This window comes from Anomalospiza imberbis, unplaced genomic scaffold (assembly GCF_031753505.1).
Source record: "Anomalospiza imberbis isolate Cuckoo-Finch-1a 21T00152 unplaced genomic scaffold, ASM3175350v1 scaffold_78, whole genome shotgun sequence".
Taxonomy (NCBI): Eukaryota; Metazoa; Chordata; class Aves; order Passeriformes; family Viduidae; genus Anomalospiza; species Anomalospiza imberbis.
The window spans coordinates 178,530-204,618 of record NW_027100397.1 but is presented as its reverse complement, the minus strand read 5'-3'; the positions used below and the strand labels follow the sequence as shown (position 1 = coordinate 204,618).

At 57.1% G+C, this 26,089-nt stretch overlaps 2 pseudogenes; one reads left to right on the top strand and one right to left on the bottom strand.

The window, feature by feature from the left end:
- Nucleotides 1-17,157, top strand: part of LOC137467742 (zinc finger protein 208-like) — a 181,526-nt pseudogene extending 164,369 nt beyond the window's left edge.
- A 689-nt stretch (nucleotides 17,158-17,846) lies between these two features.
- On the bottom strand, nucleotides 17,847-21,169 carry LOC137467766 (HLA class II histocompatibility antigen, DQ beta 1 chain-like; annotated as a pseudogene).
- Between the last annotated feature and the right edge of the window lie 4,920 nt (nucleotides 21,170-26,089).

The window sequence follows — 26,089 nt, the reverse complement described above, 5'->3', positions numbered from 1 at the left end:
GGTGCTTCCCCTTCTCCCCGAGACAATGAGCTGGCAGGTGGTTCCTCCTCTGAGGTGGATCGGGCTCCCAGCCCGCTGGCCTTAAGCGAGCTGTCGGTGGAGCCGGCTCGGCCGCCTCACCCCGCTCCGCGTTGCAGGCGCAGTGAGCCGGTGGGGCCGGCCGGGCCGCCTCGCCCTGCCCCGCGCCGCAGATGTAGTGAGTCGGGGGAGAAATCGCCCTCTCTTTGTGCCTTCCCAGCGCTCGGGGGCGAAGAGGGGCCTGTGGATCAGTCCTCGCCTCTGATTGCGTCTGATTCGGTGACAACACTTTGTCCAAATTGCGGTGTTTCTACGACATATCCCCTGGGGGCAGCGAGAGCGGGTTCGCCCGTTTCCATCTCGGGCTCGTCTTCTGGGGGAAGGTCGTCTCCCATGCCTGAGCCTGCGCAGCCTGCTGGGCGTGCGGCGGCAGTGGGAGCCGCCGGAGGCGGGGCGCTGGTCGCTGTTCCTTCGGGCCCCGGCCCAGCGGGCGGGCAGCCCGCCCCGCTCCGCCCGGCGGGGGCGGTGCCCGCTGCGCGGCTGCGCGGCACGGGTGCGACGCTCCTTGGGGCCGTGCCGGACTCCCTTGTGTCGGCCCGTGATAACGTGACTCCGAGCGCCGCGTCTCTCTCTGTGCCCCATCCCTCCCCCGCGCCGGGGGAGGGGGGCGCCGCGCCGGGTCTGCGTTCCGCGCCGCAGCCTGTGTCCGCCGCGGTGCCCTCTGCCAGCGCTGCGGCGGGCGGCACCGCCGAGCTGCCGGCTGGTTCGGCTCCGCCTTCCCCGCCTGCCGCGGGGGCTGAGGTTGCGGTACAGCGGGGCGCTGAGGTGTTTAGCTTTAGCGCGACTGCTGACGCGGCCGGCGGGAGACCGGTGGGTTCCCGTGGCCGCGGATCCTCTCCATCGGCCCTGTGGACCCTCCCCCCCTGCCAGGTGACCGTGCGTCCCAAGGACCACGGGCGGTTTTGGCAGGAGGTCCTAGATAAGGCTGAGGAGATGTGCGACTCTTCCTCCTCGCAGCGCCTGCAGGATCGTGGGGGAGGCTCCTCTGGCTCTGCTGATGCTGCGGGGAGCGTGGTGTCAAGTGATGCTGCACTGCCCCGCAGTCAGGCGGCTGCCGATGTCCCTGTGGAGCCCACGGGACGGGACGCGGCGGGTGATGCGACCTTGACAAGGGGTCCCCAGGCTTTCCCTGTGCTTAGGGGTGTTACTCACAACACACATCAACCTTTACCGTTTAAGACACTGAAGGAAGTCCGTGATACCGTTGCCCAGCATGGTGTTGGTTCTGCTGAAGTTATGCAGACGCTTCGCATGCTTGTTGCTGAGATGCTGACGCCTTCCGACATCCGTTCTGTGGCACATGCTCTTTTTGACCCTGTGCAGTTTGACGTTTTTGAGGACAAGTGGGCTCGTTTGGTAGCCAGCGCAGTGCAAAAGAATGCTACGCGGGGGCCACAGGATCCCAGGAGTGCGGTTGGCACTGATATGTTGCTGGGCACAGGCAATTATGTTGATCCTCAGCTGGATATGATCCCCTTGTGCTTGACCAGTGCCAGACGCTAGGCTTGGCAGCACTGGTTCAGACCCTGGAAATGGCTGCTCCTCTGCAGCCGTTTGCAACCATTGTCCAAGGGGTAGATGAGCCTTTCATGAAATTTGCAGGGAGACTGACTGCCTCTGTGGAGAGGCAGTTAGCAGATTCTGAGGCGAGGAAAATTGTGCTTGCGAACCTGGCCAGGAGCAACTGTAATGCAGACTGTAGGAGAGTCATAGGGGCTCTTCCTGGTACGGCTACTGTCTCGCAGATGGTAGAGGCCTGTGCAGACCTCAGCCCCTCGGTTCAAAGGACGGCTGCCCGGACTACTGTTGCGCAGCCGATTTGGGCAGTGCCGCAGGGTTGGCAACAACAGCGGGGGGACTGCTCGGGCCAGCACCAAACAGGGAAAGAAAGTGCAGAAGGGAAAATTTCCCATGTTCTTGTGTGGCCGGTGTGGAAGGCCCGACCATATGTCATACGCCTGTAAGGCAACTGTTCATGTTAATGGCCAGGCGCTGCCGGGCCCAGGAAACGGGAAGCGGAGCGCGAAGGGGAAGCGCGCCCAGACACAAGTTCCTCTCCAGACCCCGGAGCCCATGGAGGTTTGCTCAGCCAGCTTGCAGCCAGCACCCGTGGATCAGCAGGTGTGGATGTCTGCACAGCAGCAACAGTTGTGTTAGAATCTAGTCAAATACACAAGGTTCCTCTGGATGCTTTTGGTCCTTTGGGTGAAGGCATGAGTGCTTTCCTTATGGGAAGGTCTAGTGCCACCCTTCAGGGCATCATTGTGCACCTGGGTCTCATTGATGCGGACTTCACAGGGCAGATTTGTGCAATGGTTTCCACACCCACCCCCCCAGTCACGATCCCGAAAGGGACACGGCTTGTTCAACTTGTACCTTTTAAGTCTTCTATTCGCAGGACAGCTGGCCGGTCGTGTGGAGTCAGCGGTTTTGGGTCTACTGGGCCGCCTCAAATTCACTGGACCGCTGTCCTGACCAAAGACCGTCCCGAGATGTCATGTACTCTGTCCATCCCCGGTGCAACCCCATCGGAGATTCACCTCCGCGGGCTTCTCAATAGTGGCGCTGACGTCACAGTTCTCTCCCTTGCCACCTGGCCTCCGGACTGGCCTCTGAGTCCCGTGGAGACATCCGTCGCAGGACTGGGGGGGACGGCACGATGTTACGTGAGCCAGCGGTCTGTGCTGATCACAAACCCAGAGGGACAGACGGCCTGGGTTAGGCCACATGTTACTTCTACTCCTGCTAACCTCTGGGGAAGGGATGTTCTGTCTGCATGGGGGGTGCGCATCGGGACGGGTTTTTGATGGGGGCCACTGCGAAGAAGGGCGCAGAGTGTCCCACGCCTCCTATACGGTGGCTGGTGGACACACCTGTTTGGGAGAACCAGTGGCCCCTCCCTCACAATAAATTGAGCGCCCTTCGGGATTTGATGCAGGAGCAGTTGGACCAGGGTCATCTGGAGCCTTCTACCAGTCCCTGGAACACTCGTTTTCTGCATCAAGAAGAAATCTGAGAAATGGAGGTTGTTACAAGACCTCCGAAAGGTCAATGCCGTGATGGAAAGTATGGGAACTTTGCAGGTAGGCATGCCATCGCCTACCATGCTTCCTGCAGATTGGCCAATCTTCATCGTGGATTTGAAGGATTGTTTCTTTACAATTCCTTTGCATCCCAATGACAGACCAAAATTTGCCTTTTCGGTGCCAGCAATCGACAATGCTGAGCCCGCACAGCGATATCAATGGAGGGTCTTGCCCCAGGGGATGCGTAATTCCCCTGCCATATGTCAATGGTATGTGGCTCGTGCCTTGTCTGGAGTTCGCAAGCAGTTTCCTGGTGCACGTCTGTATCATTATATGGACGACATTTTGGTGGCTGCTTCTACCCAGGATGAGCTGCTGAGGATTCAGCCTCGGTTGCTCGATGCTTTGCATGAGCATGGACTGCAGGTGGCTCCAGAAAAGGTTCAGCGACAACCTCCTTGGAAGTATTTGGGGGTCAAAATTCTGGAACGGACAATCCAACACCAGGAGGTGCAATTTGTGCATTCAGTGAAGACACTGAAGGATGCCCAGAAGTTGATGGGTGTCATCACTTGGTTACGTCCATACCTGGGACTAACCGACGCACAGCTGTCTCCTCTGTATGATTTGTTGAAAGGAGACTCTGATCTAAAGTCGCCTCGCACGTTGACCCCTGAGGCATGTCGGGTGCTGGAGGAGGCTCAGCAGGCTGTTTCTGCCCGCCAAGTTTATCGCATTGATTTCTCCGTTGATGTCACTGAATTCGTTATCCAGATTCGCATCCCACAGGTATCATTGGCCAGTGGAGTGACAAATGGTCTGATCCTTTGCACATCTTGGAATGGGTTTTCCTGCCCCATCGGCCGCAGAAGACAACAACTGAATTGGCTGAGTTGCTTGCTCGCTTAATAATCAAATGCCGGCAACGGTGTTTGCAATTGATGGGCGCAGATCCCGCAAAGATCATACTCCTGGTATCCCGGGAGGATTTTGACTGGAGCCTTGCACATAGCGTATCCCTGCAATGTGCTCTGGTAAACTTTTCAGGGCAGATCAATTATCATCTGCCCAGCCACAAGCTACTGCAGGTGGCGAAATCCACGCAAATTTCTTTGCGGCCCAAAAATAGTCAGGAACCCGTGCAAGGGCCCACCGTCTTTACTGATGGCTCGGGGAAGACTGGAAAGGCCATTGCTACCTGGCAGGATGGATCTGAATGGCAGGTTCTGGGAGGTCATCAGGATGGATCAGCCCAATTGGTTGAATTAAGGGCTGCTGTTACGGCATTTGAGAGATTTTCCCAGGGACCTTTCAATTTGGTCACGGATTCCGCCTATGTGGCTGACATTGCACAGCGATTGGGTCATTCAGTGTTGAAGGAGGTCAGTAATCCTGCCTTGTTTCATTTACTGAAGACATTGTGGTGTGCCATTCAGGCCCGGGTTCATCCATTTTATGTTTTGCATGTGAGGAGTCACACCAACTTGCCAGGATTTGTGGCAGAAGGTAACGTGAGGGCTGACAGGTTGGCTAACCTGGCATGGGTAGCACCTCAGCACACTCGCGCAGGCCAAGGCATCGCACGGGTTTTTCCATCAGAACGCACATACCTTGCAGAAGCAGTTTCAGCTGATGCCAACGGAGGCTCGGGACATTGTCGAGTCCTGTGACGACTGCCATGTGCTTGCTCCACCTTTACCAGCAGGGGTAAACCCCAGAGGCCTTAGGGCTTTGGAGCTTTGGCAGACTGATGTCACCCAGATTGCCGAGTTTGGCCGGCTTAAGTATGTGCATGTCACGGTGGACACGTTCTCTTCTGCAATGTGGGCTTCTGCTCACACTGGAGAGAAAGCCCGCGATGTCATTGCCCACTGGCGGCAGGCTTTTGCCGTCCTGGGGGTACCTTCTGCTGTGAAAACCGACAATGGTCCTGCTTGCGCATCGCAAAAGGTGCGGCAGTTCCTGCAGCTGTGGGGTGTGTCACACAAGTTTGGTATCCCTCATTCTCCAACTGGTCAAGCTATTGTAGAACGCGCTCATGGTACCCTGAAGCGGGTTCTTCAAAAACAGAAAAGGGGAATGCAGGGTGAAACCCCGCACAGTCGGTTGGAAAAAGCATTGTACACCATCAATCATCTTACAGTGCAACAGAACTCAAATAACCCTGTCATTTTGAACCATCATTTTTCATTGCAGGCTGCAGACGAGGCACATCAGCCTCGAGCAAAGGTTCGAGTGCGGAATTTAGTCACCAAACAGTGGGAAGGTCCTTATGACCTTATCGCTTCGGGGCGCGGGTATGCTTGTGTGTCCACAGATACTGGGGCACGATGGGTACCTTCAAAGTGTGTTCGCCCTGACCTGCGACCACAGAGACAGAATCCGGCCGACGGGCAACATGGAAACCGTGACCAACCTGAAAGGCATCAAGTGGGTGAATCGCTGAGTGATGACTCGGATGCAGACAACACGAGTGATCACTCTGATGATTCCTCCATGAATGGACACTGAACACTGTTCATTTTTCTTTTTCCATTTTCTTTTTTTAAACTGAGAAGGGTGAGATGTCGCCCTGATTTCTTAGGATTTTCTAAAGCCTTCTGAATTTACATTCTTGTAGAGAACTTTCTCACGCAACTTTCTGTAAACAACCTCTTGTTTTGCATTCTTTCATAGAGGTGGAGAAATTTGATACACTGGTAGTTTGTCCAGTGTCGTTGGAGAGGTGGCACGTTCACCTCCCAATCCACTGGCACCTTTTGAGAACTATAAATGATTGGAGTCAGAAAAAATAAATTAGTCTCTTCATGGTGACCAAAGCTGTGGTGCGTCGTTTTTCCTTGTGTCCTCAGGTGACATCCCAGTACTCCCATCATCCCAGTTCCCCCTTATCCCAGTTCCCCATTATCCCACTCTCCCAGTTATCCCAGTTCCCCATTATCCCAGTTATCCCAGTCCCACATTATCCCTCTCTCCCAGTTATCCCAGTACTCCCATTATCCCAGTTATCCCAGTTCCCCATTATCCCACTCTCCCAGTTATCCCATTATCCCAGTTATCCCAGTTCCCCATTATCCCACTCTCCCAGTTATCTCAGTACTCCCATTATCCCAGTTCCCCATTATCCCAGTTATCCCAGTTTACCTAACCCACTCTCCCATTTATCCCAGTACTCCCATTATCCCAGTTCCCCATTATCCCAGTTCCCCCCATTATCCCAATTCCCCATTGTCCCAGTTCCCCCCGTTATCCCAGTACTCCCATTATCTCAGTTCCCCCCATTATCCCAGTTCCCCATTATCCCAGTTATCCCAGTTCCCCCAATTATCCCAGTTCCCCATTATCCCACTCTCCCAGTTATCCCAGTTTCTCCCCCATTATCCCAGTTCCCCATTATCCCACTCTCCCAGTTACCCCAGTTTCTCCCCCATTTTCCCAGTTTCCCCATTATCCCGTGCTCCCCAGTTATCCCAGTTCCCCATGATGCCTGAGAGACTGGAGAGATTATATGGAACTGGGATAAAACAGGGAATGGGATCAAATAGGGACGGGGATCCTATGGAATGGGATAAACTGGACTGGGATTATATGGAACTGGGATAAAACAGGGAATGGGATCAAATATGGACTGGAATCCTATGGACCGGGATAAACTGGACTGGGGTTATATGGAACTGGGATAAAACAGGGAATGGGATCAAATAGGGCCTGGGACCCTATGGACTGGGATAAACTGGACTGGGATAGCCCAGACTGGGATCCTATGAACTGGGATAATCTGGACTGGGATAGCCCGGACTGGGATCCTATGGACCTGAATCCTATGGACTGGGATAAACTGGACTGGGATTATATGGAACTGGGATCCTATGGACTGGGATAAAACAGGGACTGGGACCCTGTGGAATGCAATCCTATGGAGTGGGACCACCCAGACTGGGATAACATGGACTGGGATCCTACAGACTGGGACTGCACAGAGTGGGACTGCACAGACTGGGACCACATGGATCAGGACCATAGAGACTGGGATAAACAGGACTGAGATGATATGGAATGGGATCCTACAGACACGGAGCATACAAATCCCAGTACAAACTGGGATCGCATGGAAGAGGAGGGGTGAAGAAGGAGAGCGAGTAGGGCTGGAAACAGGAGAAGGAGATGGGGAAAGGGAGGGGGAAGAGGAGGAGGAGGAGGGATGGAAGGGGAGGGATGAAGGAGGACAGGGAGGAGAGGATAGCACACAGGAGGAGGAGGAGGAGCGATGGAAGAGGAGAGATGAAGGAGGAGAAGGCGAGGGGGGGTTAGGGAGAAGGAGAAGGGGGGAAGGAAGAGGAGAATCAGGCGGGGTTAGGGAAGAGGAGGAGGGGGGGAGAAGAGGAGGGAGGGAAGGGCAGGGATGAAGGGGACATTGGGGGTCCCGGTGGCAGCTGCCGGCAGAGGCAGCCTGGAGGAGCAGAGCCCTGTGTCCCCCAGGAGCCCAAAGTGGGGAGCCCAGCGAGGGGGGAGCGCTGCCATCGGCGGGACCCTCAAGAGCCTGGAGAGGGGCAGGGGGGACTCCTTGGAGCCCCTGCAGCCCCAAGCAGAGAGGAAGGGGAGAAGGGAGCCCGGGAGCCCAAAAAGCCCCGGCAGCCCTAAATGGGGAGAGCCAAGAGGGGGGAGCTTTTGGGATTGCTGGGACTCCCAGCAGCCTGGGGAGGGCGGGCAGCGAGGAGAAGGGGGACCCCCAATCCAAGCGTGACCCCCAGCAGCTGGGACAGGGGGGAGCCCCAAACAGCAAAGGGGAGGGAGCAGGGACGGGGAACTCCTGGGAGGCTTTTTCAGGGCTGAATCTTGGTGTTTGGGAGGTTTTTATGGAGCCCAGGTGGCCAGGGACTTCTAGAGATGGACTCGGGCAGAGGGACCTTCAGACTCAAGGTGCTCATCCCTTGTTTTCCCCAGACCAGGATTTCCCATTCCCAGCCCCTGGGAGGCGGCGAGGAAGAGGAAGACCCTGTCCTTGTCTTTGCTCCCCCAGAGCAGGAGCTGAGGATGGAGAGCAGGGAGGACAAATCCCTGCAGCAGAACCTCGTGGAAGAGGCTGATTTGAGCGGCTCCACGACGCAGGAACCCAGCGGGAAGGAAAAGCCCTGGAGATGCCGCACGAGGACAGGCTGCAAACGCAGATCGCGGGGATCTGAGGAGGAAAGACCCACCCTGGGCCAGGGAGGCAGCCGGAGATCGAGACAGAGCTCGGAGCTGGTGGTCCATGAGCAGCTCCATGATGGGGAGAAGCCCCACACGTGCTCAGAGTGTGGGAAGAACTTCAGGAGGAGCTCAAACCTGATCAGGCACCAGAGGATCCACAGTGGGGAGAGGCCCTACGAGTGTAGGAAGTGTGGGAAGAGCTTCAGGCGGAGCTCCCACCTGATGAAGCACCAGAGGATCCACACTGGGGAGAGGCCCTACGAGTGTGGGGAGTGTGGGAAGAGCTTCAGACAGAGCTCCACCCTGAACGTGCACCAGAGGATCCACACTGGGGAGAGGCCCTATGAGTGTTCCAAGTGTGGGAAGAGCTTCAGCCAGAGCTACAGCCTGATCAAGCACCAGAGGATCCACACTGGGAAGAGGCTCTACGAGTGTTCCAAGTGTGGGAAGAGGTTTCAGACCAGCTCCCATCTCCTCACGCACTATCTGGTTCACACAGAGGAGAGGCCCTTCTGCTGCCCTGACTGCGGGAAGGGATTCAGGCAGAAGTCCCACCTCATCAGACACCAGCGCATCCACACCGGGGAGGGGCCCTACGAGTGTCCCCAGTGTGGGAAGAGCTTCCCCAGCAGCTCTACCTTGACCAAACACCAACGGAGCCACCGGTAATGGAAGCGCTGCGAGTGCCCCAATGTGAGGAGAGCTAAACTGCATCCCCCACTGGAGGACCCACATTGGGCACAGCCCTGGTGACTCACATTCCCTGTGATCCACATTGGGAACACACCCGGCTGCTTCTCCTTTCCTATTGACCTTAATTTTTTTCTCTTCTCAATTGAACTGCACTCCAAAAGCCAAGAGGCATCGATCTTTCCCCTCAAAACCACTCACATGCCACTGAAAACCACTGAATTTTAACCCATACAGGCTCAATCCCACCTCAATTTGCGTGTTCCCACCTCAAAAATCTCAATCCCACCCAAAACTCACTCGATTCCACAACCTCCAGAGTGAGATGGGGTTGGGAAGAGATTAGGAGAAGTGGGATCCCAGTTTGGAGCGGTGACATGGGGACTGTGTGGGGATGGGTGGCTGGGATGTATTTGATAGCAAATAAAACTTTCAGACTTACTGATTTCTTTGCCGTTCATTTTCAGTCCGTGGCAGTTCTGTCTGCAGAGCGCCGCCTCACAGAGTGTCCCCTCACATTCCCGCCCTTGGCCTGGCCCCGCCCCTTTCCCCTCACATTCCCGCCCTCTGCCTGGCCCCGCCCCTTTCCCCTCACGGTTCCCGCCCTTGGCCTGGCCCCGCCTCCTTTGCCTCGTGGTTCCCGCCCTTTCTCCGCCCCTTGCCACTCACAGTTCCCGCCCTTTCCCCGCCCCTTTCCCCTCACGGTTCCCGCCCTTTCCCCGCCCCTTTCCCCTCACGGTTCCCGCCCTTTCCCCGCCCCTTTCCCCTCACGGTTCCCGCCCTTTCCCGCCCCCTCCCCTCACGGTTCCCGCCCTTTCCCCGCCCCTTTCCCCTCACGGTTCGGCCTTCGGGAACGGGGGAGGAGGAGGAGGGAGGGAGGAAGAGGCGCAGCGGCAGCCGGGAGCAGCTGGAGGAGAGGAGAGAAGGAATCGCGGGGCCCTGGCGCTGCCAGAAGTTGCCGCGGCCCCGGGAGCATCGCCCTCCATCCCGCAGGTGCCCGGGGAGGGGGAGCTCGGCCCAAATATCCCAGGGTTTGCCTGGGTTGGGGTTTTTTGGGGGGGATGTTTGGAGCTGGCAGGGCTCCAAAGCCGAGCCGCAGCTGGCCCTCGGGGGACATCGGGGGGTCCCCGGGAGGTGTTTTTGGGTGGTCCCGGGGCCGGCAGTGGCTTCTCCCAGTACGAGCTCCTTCCGCGGGCTGCCAGGGCTGCGGGAACGGGGCACCGAGGGTGTCGCTGCTCCTGTTAAAGGAGGAGGAGGGAGGGAAGGGCAGGGCAGGGATGAAGGACGAGGAAGAGGTGCAGCTGGAAGGAGGGAGGCGTGGGGAAAGCTGGATTCAAGGCTCTTCATTGACTTCTCATTGTCCTGCTCGGAGCTTTTGGAGTTTTGTGCCAGAAATCTCTCCCCTCCCCCACTCACCCACAGGGCTTTGGGGCGGTTTTCCCTTTTTGGGGGAAATCAAAGCGATGCGCTGATGCTCCGAATTAGGGGGCAGGAGAAGTGGGGCTGCTGGGCTTCCCGCAGAGCCGGAGCCGGCGAAGGCGAAAGCGCAGGGCCGGGAAAGCCGTGTCGGGAGGTGCGGAGCAGTTTGTCTGTGCTGCAGATCGATGCCGGCCCGGGCCCGGGCCCGTTCCAGGGCTGTTCCTCATCTCCGGCTTTGCCCTCCCACAGCCCGGGGGGCCCTGAGAGCGCGGGGCGAGGCTGTGCCGTGTGCAGAGCCCGCCCCTCGCTGCCATTGGCCGCTGCTGCCGTCAGTCGCGGTTCTGGCGCGCTGATTGGTGAGAGCGGGGCGAAGCACGGCCCCGCTGGCGGCCTGAGGGCGGCCCTGGCTCGGCAGCGGCGCCATTGGCGGAGCGTCTGTGCGGGCCCGGGAGCGGCGGCAGCGGCCGGAGCGCGGGGAGGCGGCATTGGCGGAGCTCGGAGGCGGCCCCGGCGCAGGTGGGAGCCGCGCCGGGTTCTGCGGGGGCTCGGGGCTCGCTGCGGGCGGAGGGGGCGGCAGGGGGCTCCGGCGGCTTGGCGGTGCCGTGTCCGGCCCGTGCCGGCCCTGGGCTGAGGGCGCTGCGGGAGCGGCTGCCCGCGGTCTCCTTCCCGCCGCTGCCTGGGCAGGAGCCGCTGCCGGAGCAGCGCTGGCTCGTCCCGGTTGCTGTGGCTGGGACAGAGGTGGCTGCCCCGTGGCCGGGCCCGTGCCGGGAAATTCCCGTCGCCGGAGGTTTCTGTGGCCAGAGGAGACCGAGGAGTCCTGTCAAAGTGACTCGATTGCTGAGCAGAGGGAGAGGCCGTGGGGCATTTGCCATGCGGTCTCTGCCCTTGTTGTAGCACGCTGCCTCCTTTGGATGCTCATTTTCCCGGCCGCATCTCCCTCTGCCTTTGCCCACTGGCTGAGGGACTTGGAAGGTTCAGACTTCCCGATCCGCCTGCTGCCCATCCTCGTTCATATGCACCCCTCCTTGTGGATGACAGCCGATATTCATGGCTCTGTTTGGTCTTTGTTCTTCGGGAAGTTGAGGAGTTTAGCGGGACTTTGAGCAGCTGTCCGGGTCCATTTGTAACATTTATTGGAACTGATGGTTTCTCTGTTACTTCCTCATCTCCAAGTCGCTGGCCCTATCTCCAGGCAGATTCACTCACTGACTCTGTTTTGTTCTTCCCGGGTCCTCTTTGGTTTTGGGATTATTCTCGGTGCCCTCATTCCCTGTCCTTTTGTAGCCGTTTCTGGATCAGGAGGCCTGGCTGCCACCTGCATCCCCTGGCTCAGCTGCTGGATGAGCTGCACTCCCAAGGTGTGGAGCATGGTAAAAAGATGAGAGTTGCTGTAGCACAGAAGAGGAGAAGCAGCATTCGTTTAACCCATGGTGTGCCAGGGAGCCATGAAACTGTGTCCCATTCCCATCCTTTCCATGTTTGGACCAATACATAAACTGCTCTCCTATTTCCTTTGTTATCTTTTTTCACTGCTTTTCCTTTGTCGTCTCTTTGCCAACAGCAGTTGGAGTCATTTAGTTTTCCACAAACTCCGCCTTTTTCTGCTTACAGATTATATGATCCCATCCATGGTGAAATGTTGTGTTCCTCATTTCAGTGGATGGGTCGGCAGGAAGGTCAGGAGCTGGAGGTGTCTGGTTAGTTCTTATTTCGAGGACAGCTTGTAATCTAATGATGCCATTGAAATGATAAATGGGTTCTGTGTCTCCTGATATGAATTGGTTCAGGTTCCCAGGGGCTGGTCCGTGGTGTTGTAGGATTTGTTCTGGTGGCCCTTCATCTTTTCCCCATTTTTGGGCGCTCCCTCCAGCCGGGGCTGCATCAATTGAACGCTTTTGTCTAATTACATCATCAAATACTTGAATTCCAACTGATCTCCCTGAACTTGTTATAGCAAAAACCCCAGTGCTCTGATACTCCCTGTATAGCATAGACAGTGCCAGCACATGTTGGAGTGGGCACAGGGATGATCCCCCCTTATTTTAGTGAAGTTTTCACAACATTCTCCATTTGCTGTTTCCCTTTGCAGCTTCACCCATTTCTGTTGCAGAGTCAGAGATCCTCACCATGGGCTCTGCCTTCAGCTGTGCAGATTCCATCTGTGCAGGCAGGCAGAGCTTGGGGTGAGGGGCAGAGGGAATCAGCCCAATTCCTGCCCCAGGCAAGAAGAGGCAGGTCCATTGTCCCCACTTTGCCCCAGCAGTGTTAATTTGCATTTCTAAAGCTCCTCTGCTGGCTGCCTGGAATGCAGCTTCTCTTCCAGAGCAGCCTTCAGCAGCCTCACTTGTGGCCCCACCAGAACCTGCTGCTTTTTTTTCTTTCAAATCGTCTATTTAGTGTTTATGAGTCAAAGAGTCACCTTTAAATCTCTTCTGGTTTTCCAAATTGCAGCCTAAAGGTGAACGTCGAAAAACCCAGACCAAAACTTTGCCACCACTAAGAGCCATGCACAAACATACACAAAAAAATTCCAAGGCAATTAAGTTTTTTCTACTTCTCCTCGGAGTAAAAACTCATTCTCTCATCCCTGACCAAAACCTAATTGGCAATATAGAAGTAGGATTATTACAAAAAATACTCTACTGCTATAAACTTTGCACTGAAAGTGCAGGAAAAAGAAAAACTCCACTAATATATTTAGTGTTAGAGTCAAGGCATTCCTTGATTCTGGCCAGTGCTATAAGTGAAAAATGATCCAGCCAAATTAAAAAAATAAAAAAATTTATTTTAGCAATAGAGATCTAACTTAGCCAGCCACAGGGAAAAGGACAGTGCCCAGCCCGGGATCGGCGCTGGGTGCAAGACACAGAAATCAGCCTCAGCAGAGGTTTCACTCTATGCCTCCACACCACCATCCTGGTACAAGCGATTTTTTATAGGGAAAATTTTGCCTGAGGCCAGAACTTCGGCATTCAGTCTTTTGTTTCATTTAAAGTCCCATAAGTTGATGAGATTTCTTTCTCGGCGACAATGTAGAGAAATTCAAAGTCTGGTGTAGTGGAAGCTCTTGATGAAATTTACGGGAACAGAGTATTTACATGTATCGGCCCGGGGGGATGATCCTGATGTCCATCTCGGGTCGTTCACGCGATGATCAGCGCCTGGGTGTCTCCATATCGCTTCAGATAAGGCCCATCTCCTGCGAGCCACATCTCCTTGCTTGTAAATGGTTTCAACACACACTTAGTTTTGCCGGAGAAGGGGGGAGCTTCTAATGCCAAGAGGCACATCCTAACAACTATTTAACATTATATATATATGAAGCAAGAAAATGGCGCGAATTATACCTGTTACATATAACACCAGGATGTGCAACAGAAATCATTCCATCCCCACATAGCCCGGGTGTGCAGAGAAAATCGTTCCATGACACGTGGGTTTAACTGGATTTTTCCCAAACTTGATACAGTCTGAACCAATCTAAATCCATTGGTTTAATGTTCTGCAGTTTCAAGTTGTGCAGTTTTTAGTATTTGGGTTCCTACTGGACCCGGATTTCTTGGCTTCTGGTGTTCATCAGGTCGGAACTGCTGGATTTCCTTCTCAGCCTTTTCCAGAGCAGGTGTCTCCAGCTCTGCCGGGGGCAGTGTCTGGGGTAGGTGTTGGTTGCTGTTTGCTGCTGGGCGTTATCTTTGTGGGAATCTTTTGGGCCATTCCCAGTGTGTTGAGATGTTAAACTCATCTCCACTGAGTGGTGGAACATCCCTTAAAAAAACCTTTACCATTTCTTTCCCCGAGGCCAAGGCAAACCAAGGCTGAGTAGAGAAATAAAATGTTAGAAATGTTCAAGTCTATGACCTGGTGTATTTTCCATCAGTGCAATCCCAGGCAGGGCAGTGTGTGAGTGTGGCTGAGACCCAGAGTGGAATTGTGCCGTTGTCTTCGGCAGCAGCTGTGGCAGTGCAGGCCCAGAAAGCACTGAAGCTGCAGCAGTGGCAGCAAGGATTGGCCCCGGTGGCTGGAGATGCCCAAGGAGGGTGCCCAGGCAGAGGATTTGAGCAGAGGATGTGTGGGCAGGCCCAGGGGCTTGCCTTGCTGTGGAGCCCTGGCTGCTGCTGCGCTGCCTTCAGTGCAGGCTCCGTGGGGGCCTCCCATGCTCCTGCTGCAGGCGGGAAGTGCAAATCTCCGGGGCTTCAGAGCGCTGGAGCCCAGGCTGAGGGGTCCCCCCGTGCTCAGCTGTGCTGGGGGCTGTTTCTGGCCTCAGGGACACTTGGCATGGCCCACGCCACTTGGCCACCAGTGGTGCTGCTTTGGCCTCCTTAGGCAGGGCCCGATGTCCTGCTTGGATGTTGGGAACAGCAAAGTGCCAAGGCAGGCTCTGTGCCAGCCCAGCTTCCTGTGGGAGAGATTTCACAAGAGACAGGACTCTGGCCACAGACTGCTTTAAATGTCCATCCCTTATCCCCACCCTGCACTGGGTGGAGAATTACCAGGGTAAGGAATTCCCAAGATCAATTGCAAGGGAGAGAATTCAATATCGGCCCGGGGTCTGGCTCTTCTTCTTGCCAAAGCCAACGGCAAAAGCCGTACCCATGGCATCTTGGTTTACAGCCCTGACTCCTTCCCAGGGGCTGTTTGGGTGGGCTCTGCCCTGGCCAGGAGGGCAATGCCTCTGCCAGGTGCTTGTGGCCGACCCCGTCCCCTGGGTGCTGGGGCCCCCTTGGGCCCTGGGGTTGATCCCAGAGGGGCTGTAGGAGCTGTGCCATGGCCTTTGCCTTCAGCTTGGCCTTTTGCTCATCCCTTCTTGCATTCAGCTGCTGTGCTTTGTGCCCAAGTGCTCCAGGGCCTTCTTCTGCCACTCCTGCAGCCGCGCTCACTGCCTGTGGGTGCTCATCCTGTGAGAGCTGCTGAGCTTTGTGCAAAATCGTTCCTTTCTCCAGCGACCCAAAGCAAATGCTTAATAGAAAATCCTGATCCTTCCATGTACAATCTGCAGCTCCCAGCGTTCCCCACGTGGAACCCACCTGTGACCCCCTTGGCCCCCTCGCCCCTGCGAGGGGAATTTGGGGAGGTGGGAGTGGGGCAGCGCCAAGGCCGGGCCCCCCCGCGCTGTCCTTGCGGGAGCGGCTGCAGTGGGGACCGAGTGCGGGCGGAAGCGGCCGAGAGCCCAGCGCTGCCCCAGCCCGACCTGCCCCAGCTCCATCCCTGCCCCTGCGCTGGGATGCTGTGGGTCTGGGGGGAAGAGGGAGCCGGCAGTGGGTGCTGGGCCTGGGGGCAGGAGGAGAAGGGAAGGAGAAGCAGGGTTGAGGAACAAAATGGTCAAAGGATGGACGTGGCAGGAGAAGGTGGGATATTGCAGGAGAAGGAGGAATAGCAGGAGGAAGAGGAGTGTGAGGAAGAGCAGAGACACAGGAGGAGGAGCAGAAACAGGAAGCAGCACAAGGTTCCACCCCTCCCTGTATCTGCAGCCTCCCCCCAGCCCCAGGAGCGCTGCTCCCCCCACATGCAGCAGGTGACTGTGGAGGGGGATCCAGGATTTTCACGGGGTGAATCTTGGTGTTTCTGAGCTTGCTTTGGCTAAATGTTGGTGCTTTGGTTTTATGTGGCAGGTGAATCTTTATCTTTTGGAGGAGGTTTTTGCTGACTTGTGAGGTTTGGGGTGTTTTTGATGTGTGTATTGAAGTTTGCAGGATTTGTGGGCTGAATCTTGGTGTTTTGGAGGTTCTTACGTACACAAGATTCCCAATGACTTCCTGGGACGAAGTGTGGCAAGGAGGAACATCCAGTCCAAGGTGCTCTCCTCTTGTTTTTTCCCCAAACCAGGAGTTTTCATTCCCGTGGCGTGGCTGGATGCAGGAGGAGGAAAAGCTCTGGAGATCCTGCAGGAGGAGGGGCTGCAAACCCAGCCCAGGGAGCTGCGGGGAGGAAGGAGCCCCTCTGAGCCAGGAAGGTGGCCGGAGATCCAGGCGGAGCTCAGAGCTGGAGAAAAAGCCACATGGCAGGGAGAAGCCACACAAGTGCTTGGAATGTGGACAGGGTTTCCGGTTCAGCTCCAAGCTTATTGAGCACCAGAGGATCCACACTGGGGAAAAGCCCTACGATTGTGGGGAGTGTGGGAAGAGGTTCAGAAGAAGCTCAGCCCTGATCCAGCACCAGGTGGTCCACACTGGGGAACGGCCCTACAAGTGTGGGGAGTGTGGGCAGGGATTCAGCCACAGCTCCACCCTGATCCGGCACCAGGTGATCCACACTGGGGAACGGCCCTACACCTGCTTGGAATGTGGGAAGAGCTTTGGGTGGAGATCTGCCCTGAGAAGACACCAGCGCATCCACACTGGGGAGAGGCCCTATGAGTGTCCCCAGTGTGGGAAGAGGTTTCACACCAGCTCCGATCTCCTCAGACATGAGCGGATTCACACAGAGGAGAGGCCCTTCCGCTGCCCCGACTGCAGGAACGGCTTCAAGCAAAACTCCCACCTCACCGTGCACTGGCGCATCCACACTGGGGAGAGGCCCTATGAGTGTGGGGAGTGTGGGAAGCGCTTCTCACAGAGCTCAACCTTGACCAAACACCAACGGAGGCACCACTCACGCTGTGAGTGCCCCGAGTGAGGGCAGAGCTTCATGCTCTTCTCCAGCTCCATCCCCCATGGGAGGATCCGGGCTGGATGATCCCCAGTGACCCCCGTTGGGCAGAGCCCTGGTGCCCCCGAATGGGGAATAAAACAGAGAGTTAAACAATGGAGCTGATAAAGGGGCCGAGATCTGAGGCCTGACTGAGCAGCAACTGTGGGAGACACAGACACAGTTTAAGTCTCCCTGGGCAAGAAGTGACCAAGCAACCTGTTGTGAAACTTTGTGATAAGATAATGTTCCCAGGTGCCGTGATGTCATGAAGAATGTGTAACCAATGGGAAATTGTTAGCAAACATCGAGCCCTATCTGAGCACCACACAAGTAAAACCCTGTATAAACACCTGATACCCTCAATGAAATTGGCTTCTGGTCTAAACTCGGCTGTCCCCGTCTCTCCATCGTGGATAAGCCCTGTTGTGGGTGATCCCCGTTGGGTGGGGGGAAGGTGTTGGAGGGATTTCTTTCCCTTCTCCTTGTGCTGCTGTGTTTGGTTGGTAATAAATTCCCTCCGTGTGCCCAGGCTGAGTACCCCCAAGTCCTTCCCCACTGCCCCCCATAAACTGGACTGGGTTTAACTGGGAAGCTTTACTGGGAAGACTGGGAGCAGGCGGGCAGGGGCAGAGTGACAGCAGGGCTGGGGGGGACACACGACCCCCCCAAAAATCAGCGTGGGGATGAAGCGGGGGGTCCCGGCCGGGCCCGAGACCACGGGGAGGGGCTTCAGCCGGCGGCGGCTCAGGAGCTCTGTGTGCAGAGAAAAGGGGGTGACACCGGGCTGGGGGCCCCGGGGAAGGAGCACACACGCTCCTAGAAGCTGAGCCCCAGCGCCAGGAAGACGAAGCCCAACTTGGAGCCCCCGATCCCTGCCAGCATCTTGCTGCGGGCGGCATCCAGTGGCATCTCTGGGGGGTCTGCAGGGGTAAGGACCTCCCAAAACCTCTCAGAGACACCCCAAACCCTCTCCCAGTCCCTTCCCAGCCTCACCAGGACTCACCCTGAACCCTCCTAGTCTCTTCCCAGCACAACCAACCTCATCCCAACCTCTGCTTTTCCATCCCCAATCTCCTTCCAGCTCCTCTAGACTCACTCCAATCCTTCCCAGTCACACCCAGCACCTCCAAACTCCCTCCCAGTGTCCACCAGGACCGCCAGAACCCCATCCCACCCTCCCCAGCATCCTTGAAATCACTTCTCAGCCCTTCCACACCTCCAAGCCCCTCTCCCAGCTGCAACCAGGCTGTCTCCAACTCCCTCCCAGTTGCTCCCAGCACATCCCAGTGGCTCTGGCAGCGCCCCCAATTCCTCCCCCATGCCCCAGTGCCAGCTCAGGGGGTGCTCCAGGCTGACATGCTCCACCTGCCAGCTGCAGGTGAGCCCGTGCCAGGGGGATGTTTCCAGTAACACCAGGAGCAGGTAGGTCCAGTCCTTGTTGGGGACCATGTCGGTGGCCTCCACAGAGAGCTCCTGCTGGCCCTGGAACCACCTCAGCTGGGTGTGGGCAGGGTAGAAATCCATCACGGAGCAGCCCCGGCTGGGAGCTCGAGGGCACCAGCGAGATGGATACGCTGGGGGACATTGGGAGAGAGCGGGAACAGACTGGGATCAGCTGGGGGGAACTGGGAGAGAGAGGGGAGGGGTGGGGTGGCCTTGGGAGGGACTGGGAATGGACTGGGAAGGACTGCCGAGGCACTCGGAGAGATGGGAGGGGATGGGGGGCACTGGGAGGGAGGATGGAGGTCTAGGAGTGAACTGGGAATGGACTGGGAATGGACTGGGAGGGACTGGGGCGGCACTGGGAGGAACTGGGAACGAAGCGCGCGGCACTGGGAGGCCGAGTCCAGTGCGGGGCACTCGGCGCTGCGGGTCTGCCTGGCAACTGATGAGTCATCAGAGACACGCGCTCTGATTGGCTGAGAGGCGGCAGCACCACGCTAGGCTGAGATGGACAGCCGGGAGGCACTGGGAGAGACTGGGATGGACTGGGAGAGCCACGGGGGTCAGTGGCAGGGACACAAGGTCTCGGGGATGGGCACAAGGAGGGCTGAGGGCTCTGGGCCGATTCCAGGGAGGTTTTGAGGGGCTTCAGGGTCATTGCCAGGGCAGGGCCCGAGGGGACACGCTCTGCCCCGCGCTCACCTCGGCGCTCCGTGAGGAACGGGCTGAGATACTCGTGGTTGTACCGGCACAGCCAGTCCGCCGCAGCCCTTTTTTGCTCCATAACGTCTGGGTCGCTGTTCCAATACCTGGCTGCTGTCTCCCCATAGGGGGTGAACCGCAAAAAGTGCCCCACGTCGCAGTCGAACATCGCGTACTGCTCCCGATTGTAGATGAACCTGCTCAGGTACCTCACCTTCTCCGTGCCGTTCATGAAGTGACACTCGGACTTTCCCACGTACTGGAACACCCCTGTGTGTGCAGGACATGAGTCCGGGGGTGCCCCCCCAGCACCCCCAGAGCTCCGGGATCCACCCCGGATCCCCACTCCGCACACCCTGTGCCCCAGGGCACCCATGGATCCCTCCTGCCCGAGCTGCCACTTCCTCTTTTCCATTCTTCCCCCATTTGCCCTTCCACATCCTCTCTCCTCCCACCTCCAGCCTCTCCCCAGATGAGTTTTGGGGTGCCATTTACTCCTTTTCCTCTTTCCCAACCTTTTAAACACAATTTCCCAAAAGCCCAGCCCCGCTTCCCGCTCAGTTTTGGGGTCCTTCCCTCCTATTTTCCCTACTTTCCCACCCTCTCCCGACCCTTCCTCACCTGCCCCCAATCCTCAGCCCCTCCCGCTCTTCCTTTCGGGGTCCCCTCCTCCTCCTGCCCCTGCAATTTCGGGCTCCCACCGCCCCCTTTTCCCCATTCTCCCCCTGTCCCACCGCCTCCCGCCCCCCCCCGCTCTCCCGAGAGCTCCGCGCCCGCAGCCGGGGGCGCTCCCAGCACCACCAGTGCCACCAGTACGGCCCCAGCTGCCGCCACTCGCCCCATGGCCAGCGCCGCCCAGGGAGCACCAGCCCCAGAGCGGCCGCGCTGCGCTGGCAGCACCAGTCCGGAGCAGCGCGGGCTCAGCAGCGCCGCGCGCTCTCATTGGCTCCGAGCACTTTTGGGCACCGATTGCCGAGGCTCTGCCACACAACCGATGACTCCTCAACTCCTCGCGCTCCCATTGGCTGCAGCGCGTTTTGGCCGCGTTTGGATTGGCTGAGCGGTTCCGGGACGCTGCAGCCCCGGCTGGGGCTTTTCCAGGCACGGGGAGCCTTGGGGCGCTGCGCAGCTGGGAGCTCAGCTGTGCCCAGAAATGTGTGCCCGGCTGCGCGGGGTCTCAGGGGTGCCCGTGGCGAGGGGTGACGCTGGCCCCATGCCAGGCACCCCCCAGAGCCGCTCTGTCCCTGCCCCCCGCAGCCGCACAGGGACAGAAAATGGAACCGAGGGTTCCTGCCTGGGGACAAGGAGCGGGAGAGATCCCTCAGCAAATCCGGCACGGGCACAGCAGATCCGGCCCGGGCACAGGGAGGGAATTTATTACCAACCAAATCACACCAGGACAAGGAGAGGGGAAAGAAATCTCTCCAACACCTTCCCCCCACCCAACCGGGATCACCCAGAACGGGGTCACCGGGGCTCTGCCCAACGGGGCTCACTGGGGATCATCCAACGTGGATCCTCCCATGGGGGATGGAGCTGGAGCAGCGCACGAAGCTCTTCCTGCACTCGGGGCACTCACAGGGCCTCTTCCTGGTGTGGAAGTGCTGGTGAGGGACGATCTCTGAATTCCACCTGAAGCTCTTCTGACATTCCAAGCACTCATAGGGCCGTTCCCCAGTGTGGATCCTGTGGTGCTTGGTGAGGTCAGAGGTCCCACTGAAGCTCTCCCCACACTCCCCACACTCACAGGGCCTCTCCCCAGTGTGGGTGTTCTGGTGTTCCATCAGGGTGGGGCTCCAGCTGAAACCCTGCCCACATTCCAAGCACTTGTGGGGCTTCTCCCTGCCATGAGGGTTCTCCACCAGCTCCGAGCTCCAGACGGAACTCCGGCCACGTTCCTGGCTCAGGGGAGCTCTTTCCTCCCTGCAGCTCCCTGGGCTGGGTTTGCAGCCCCTCCTCCAGCAGGATCTCCAGGGCTTTTCCTCCTTCTCCATCCAGCCACAGCCTGGGAATGACAAATCCTGCTTTGGGGAAAACCAAGGTGGGAGCACCTTGGAGTAGAGGCTCCTCACTGCCCAAGACCATCCCTGGAACTCAGCAGGAGTCTTGTGTCCATGGAAATCTCCACTATATCAAGGTTCAGCCCAAAACAACTCTCCCAGGAGTTCCCTATCTCTGATCTCTCCACTTTTGGCGTTCCAGAGGTTTCCTTTCCCTGGGATGATGGGGGTCCAATGGCTCCAGGGGTTCCCTCTTCTTTGGCGTACTGCTTAGGGATGATCCAGGGTCTTTTGGGGGTCCATGGGGTCCCTTCTGCCTTGATGCTCTACTTTGATATCCCAGGGGTCCCAGGGGTCCCTCCTCTCCAGGCTCCCCCCCTTTCCAGCCAGCTGGGGTTCCCCCAGCTCCAGGATCACCTCTCTCTTCTCTCTCCATTCCGGGGGTCGCTGGGGTTGCCCCTTCTCTGCTCCCCCGGGGGTCCCCAGGACCAATGTCCTCCCCCTGGTGGCCCTGGGCAATGGCCACGTGGACTCCCAAAGATCCCCCCAAGGGGCTCAGCTCTGGGGTCCTGCAAGATCCAAACCTACACACACACACACACACACACAGAAATAAAACTCCCACGGTCTATTTGGGCCTCCCAGACGATATTTGGGGCTCAATTCCACAATCTGCAAGCTCCAAATACACCCCAATAAAAAAACCCTCTCAGGGACCCCCCGACAGATTTGGAATGAGTTCCCCCTCCCCTCCCACCTGCAGGATGAGCTGGGGGCGATGGTCCCGGGGCCAAGGGTGCTGCGGCCACAGGGGGCACTGGAACCTCCTGTTTCTCCTCCTTTTCCTGCTCCTGCTCCTCCTCTTCCTGCTCCTCCTTTTCCCCTCTCCCTCCTCCTCCTCCTTCCTCATCCCACCTCCTGCCCAGTTCCTGCCTTCTCTATATTTAGAGTGGAGAACCTTGCTTGTTTTTAGAACGAGAACAAAGATCCCAGATGGAACACGGCTTGCTGGTTTTAGCCAGAAGTGTCAGTGACTAAAGGTCATGTTTGCTCTGCTTTGGTGCCGTCCTTGTTCCTCCTCAGTGTTCAGGCTGGGCTATGGGGTGTCCTTGTTTGCTGCATTTTCAGAGCTCCTCCTGGATCCTTTGGGCAACAGGCCGTGCCCTGGGAGGGTTCTTTGTGCTCCTTTGTGACACAGGAGAACCTTCCAGGCGGTTTCTGCATGAGCTGCTGCTGTGATGTCACAGGAGCACTGCCACGTCCCCGAGGTGTTCCCGTTGCTGTGGCACACGGAGGCCTCAGTGTCCAGAGTGGCTCTGGGCACTGCTCGTTGCCGGAGGATCCTCCTGCCCGAGGCATTCTCAGCAGCCAGCCCACCCCTGACGGGTGTCCTTCTGTGCTTGCAGGGCTACAGTCTGCAGACGTGTGCAGCGCAGCCAAAATGATCCAGCACGTGGCTGCTGCAGTTTGCACGCTGTACTCTGTGGCGTATGCGGGGTATTTTTTAACCCACTTGGCACGTAAGTCGAGGTTTTCCCTCGGTGCTGTGGCTTTGGGCTTGCTGTGTGCTTGCTGTTCTTCCTCTGGGCCTGAGCTGACTTTGTAACCAAATTGCCATGAAGACACCATTGCTTTGGGAGAGCTCCTGGCAGCAGCTGCAGCTGGAAAAGGGGGTGTCTGCAGCCAGCGGGGCGTGCACAGCATTTGCAATGAGCCCTGGGGGGTTCTGTTCCCTCAAGCGGGGAGTCTGTGGCAGCAGAGCCTGGAACTGCCTGTCCAGCCAAGAGCTGACCCAGCCCAGTATTTTGTGCTGTTCTCTTGCTGTGTGAAGGGACTGTGGCTCCTGGAGGGACGCTGTGAAAGCAAAATGCTCTCTCGGGGTTGCCTTGCTCCGGGGCATTTCCCACCACAGGCAGTTGTTTTCCTGACAGCATCTGGTTCATGTTCCCTCTTCCCTTGCAGGGCACCTCATGAGTGGATCCCGAGCAGCTCCTCCTTCGGTGAGTGGGAAAGGAACCTTTGGCATTTGGAATTGTGCAGCAAGCTGTGAGCTCGGCATGTGGCAGCTGAGTGCCAGCCTGGGAGGCTGAAGGAAAGTTCCTGTCAGTGTCCTTGCAGCAGCAAAGGGATCCCTGGGAGTTTTCTCCTTTTCTTTCTGTCCACAGGACACAAAAGCAGCATCAGAACCTCCTCTGGCTCCCTCTGCTTCCAAAGAAGTGGCCAAAGAGGAGGAAGGCCGCAGTGAGCTTCCCGCTGTTCCAGGGGACGATGGTGAATGTCCCTCAGTGCCGGGAGATGACAGTGAACTTCCCGCTGTTCTGGGAGACGAGGGCGAACATCCCGCGCTGTGGGAACACAACGGCGAGGCTCCCGCGGTGTGGGACAAGGACAGTGGACATCTCCTGGCGTGGAAGGAGGACAGAGGACATCTTGTGGCTTGGGAAGAGGAGGGTGAACTTCCCCCAACATGGGAAGAGGACAGTGAACGTCCCCTGGCTTGGAGAGATGATGGCGAACCTGCAGCGTTTTGGGAAGAGGACGGAGAAGCTCCCTGTGCTTGGGAAGAGGACACTGAACCTCCCTCGGCTGTGGGATCCTGGGCTGAACATTCTGACAGCAGCACAGCCCTGCAGCCAGAGGGGAGAGGGGAGTGGTGCCTGATGCAGCTGAGTACGTCTGCTCTGTTCCTGTGTGCCAGAGCAGGGTGCTGTGTGTGTGTCTCGGCATCAGCTGCACCCAGTGCTGCTCTGCAGCTGAATGTGCCAGGGTCATTTCTTGTCCTTCCCCAGCTGAGACCAAGGGGCTGACGGCCCCAGGGAGGGGGGCTGCATTCTGGCTCTGCTGCAAGGCGGGGTCTCACTCTGGGAGGGAGCGTCTTCCACGTGGTTTCTTTCAGGGAACACCGTGAGCCTGGCGGAGCCTGCCATGAAATACCTGGAAGTGGAGCAGATTGGCCAAGGGTAAGTGCACGGCAGTTACTTCTGCACAAGCAGGCCCAGGTGTTGTGCTGGTGCAGGATCAAGTGAGAAGTCAGGAGAGCTCCAAACACCTCCAGACACTGGGGTGCCATCCTGCTGTCCCTCAGTCCTGATCAGAATTGATACCTGTGCTAAGAAGGCACCGTCAAAGGCCCCTGAGGCTGGCAGTGTCCTGCCTGCAGCAAGGAGCAGGACCTGGAAGATCTTCTGTCCCTGGAATTGGATTGCCTAAAAGAGCCACTCACCATCTGGTGACTGTCAGAAAACAGTTCTCAAGGAGATTTCTTTCAAATATTTTGCTTCAAAAAATATCCTCAGGTCAGGATTAACAACCTAATGGTTTAGAAACAGAAACCAGAGCTGAACTAATAAGTGCTCTATTCTAGCACAGGTAGTAGAGCCCATACATTCAGTAACAGACAAAGAGCTGATGCACTCTGGGGGAAAATGCATCACCTGCCTGATGGCAGGGCCCTTGTGGATCCTGCAGGTCTTAGGCAGGACATGGGAAAGGATGAAATGCATTCTTTTCCAGTTCTTTAGACACCCGTTGCTCACTTCAGGTTTTGAAATAAAGCAGTGCAGCATGGACATTTGGGATTTGCTCCAGCCCAATTCCTTGGTGTCGGGTCTCAGTTTTCTCTGGCACACCTTGCATGGCAGAGGGCTGGTGGCTGCTGCGCTGTTGTTGGAAGGGTCGATGCCCCCAGGTGTTTGTGAACGCTGCAGGCAGCAGAGATCTCCTGTCTGGGCTGGCTTTCACTGCCAGGGCCTAAAGCGCTGCTTCTTTCTTCTCTGCTGTTTTGTCTCCAGGGCTTTTGGAACCGTTTCGAAAGGACTCGACAGGGCCACTGGAGGAGAGGTCAGTGTCAACACGCCCAGCACGTCTGGCAGCTCTCCAGGGCTCTCCCCTCTGCTGGGAGCTGTGGCTGCAGCTTTGGGGGCCAGCAGAGCTTTCCTGCACAGGCTGCTCCTCTGCAGGCAGAGCCGTGTCAGCCTGCAGAGCACAGCTGGGACAGACTTGGTCCTTCTGAAGTGCCCACAGGAATGCAAGGAGGGCAATGGATGTGTGTGTTTGCTTTGTTGTGCAATCCCAACCAGAGCAGTTGCATCTGAAATCATGACCCAATCCCATAGAACTGCTAAAGGGTTCCCGGCTGTTTTGCTCTGTTTGCACAGAACCAGAATTACCTCCTGCTTGCAGAATGTGTTTGAACAATAATGAGTGTTGAGGCCATTTGAGAAGACTGTAGGTGCAGAGAATGTGGTTAGAGCTTGGAGGCTGACAGCTGCGGGGCCATTTCTGTAGGGTTTGCAAGGCCAAATGTCTCTGGCCATGTGTCCTGTAAGCAGCCCCCAGCGAGCAGAGCAATGGGCTGTGGGAATGGCACTTGCTGAGCTCTGGTGTCCCATCCCAAGGCAGTTTGGCACAGCCCGGCTCCGTCGCCCCAAAAAGACTCGCTCCGTGTTTGCTGCGGCCTCCTGCCACAGACTCCTCCAGTGAAAGGTCTGCAATGTCCCTTCAGGTGGCCATAAAGAAAATGAGTCTGAGAGGGCAGAACAGGGAACGAGCTGTGAATGAGCTCCTGCTCCTGAAGGACAAGAAGAACCCCAACATTGTCAGCTCTTTGGACAGGTGAGTGCTTCAGGCCTTATCCCGTGCCCGGGCCCTGCCTTAACCTTTCCTGGCATCCGTAGTCTGTAGCCTGATTTGAAAATGCCTGACCCAGCCGTATCTTCCCAAAACAACAGCCTGGCAGTTCGCTCCCTCCGTGTGCTTTTGTAGCTTTGGTTTGGTTTTCCCTTCAAGCTGACCCTGTTTTCTGTGTCTTACAACAAGTGCTGGTAAACCACAGCAGAAATTATTTGCCTTGGCTTCTTCTTCCCAGCCCTTTCCCATTGCTGCAGATGCCAGGAAGACCAGGTTCTTGTTCCC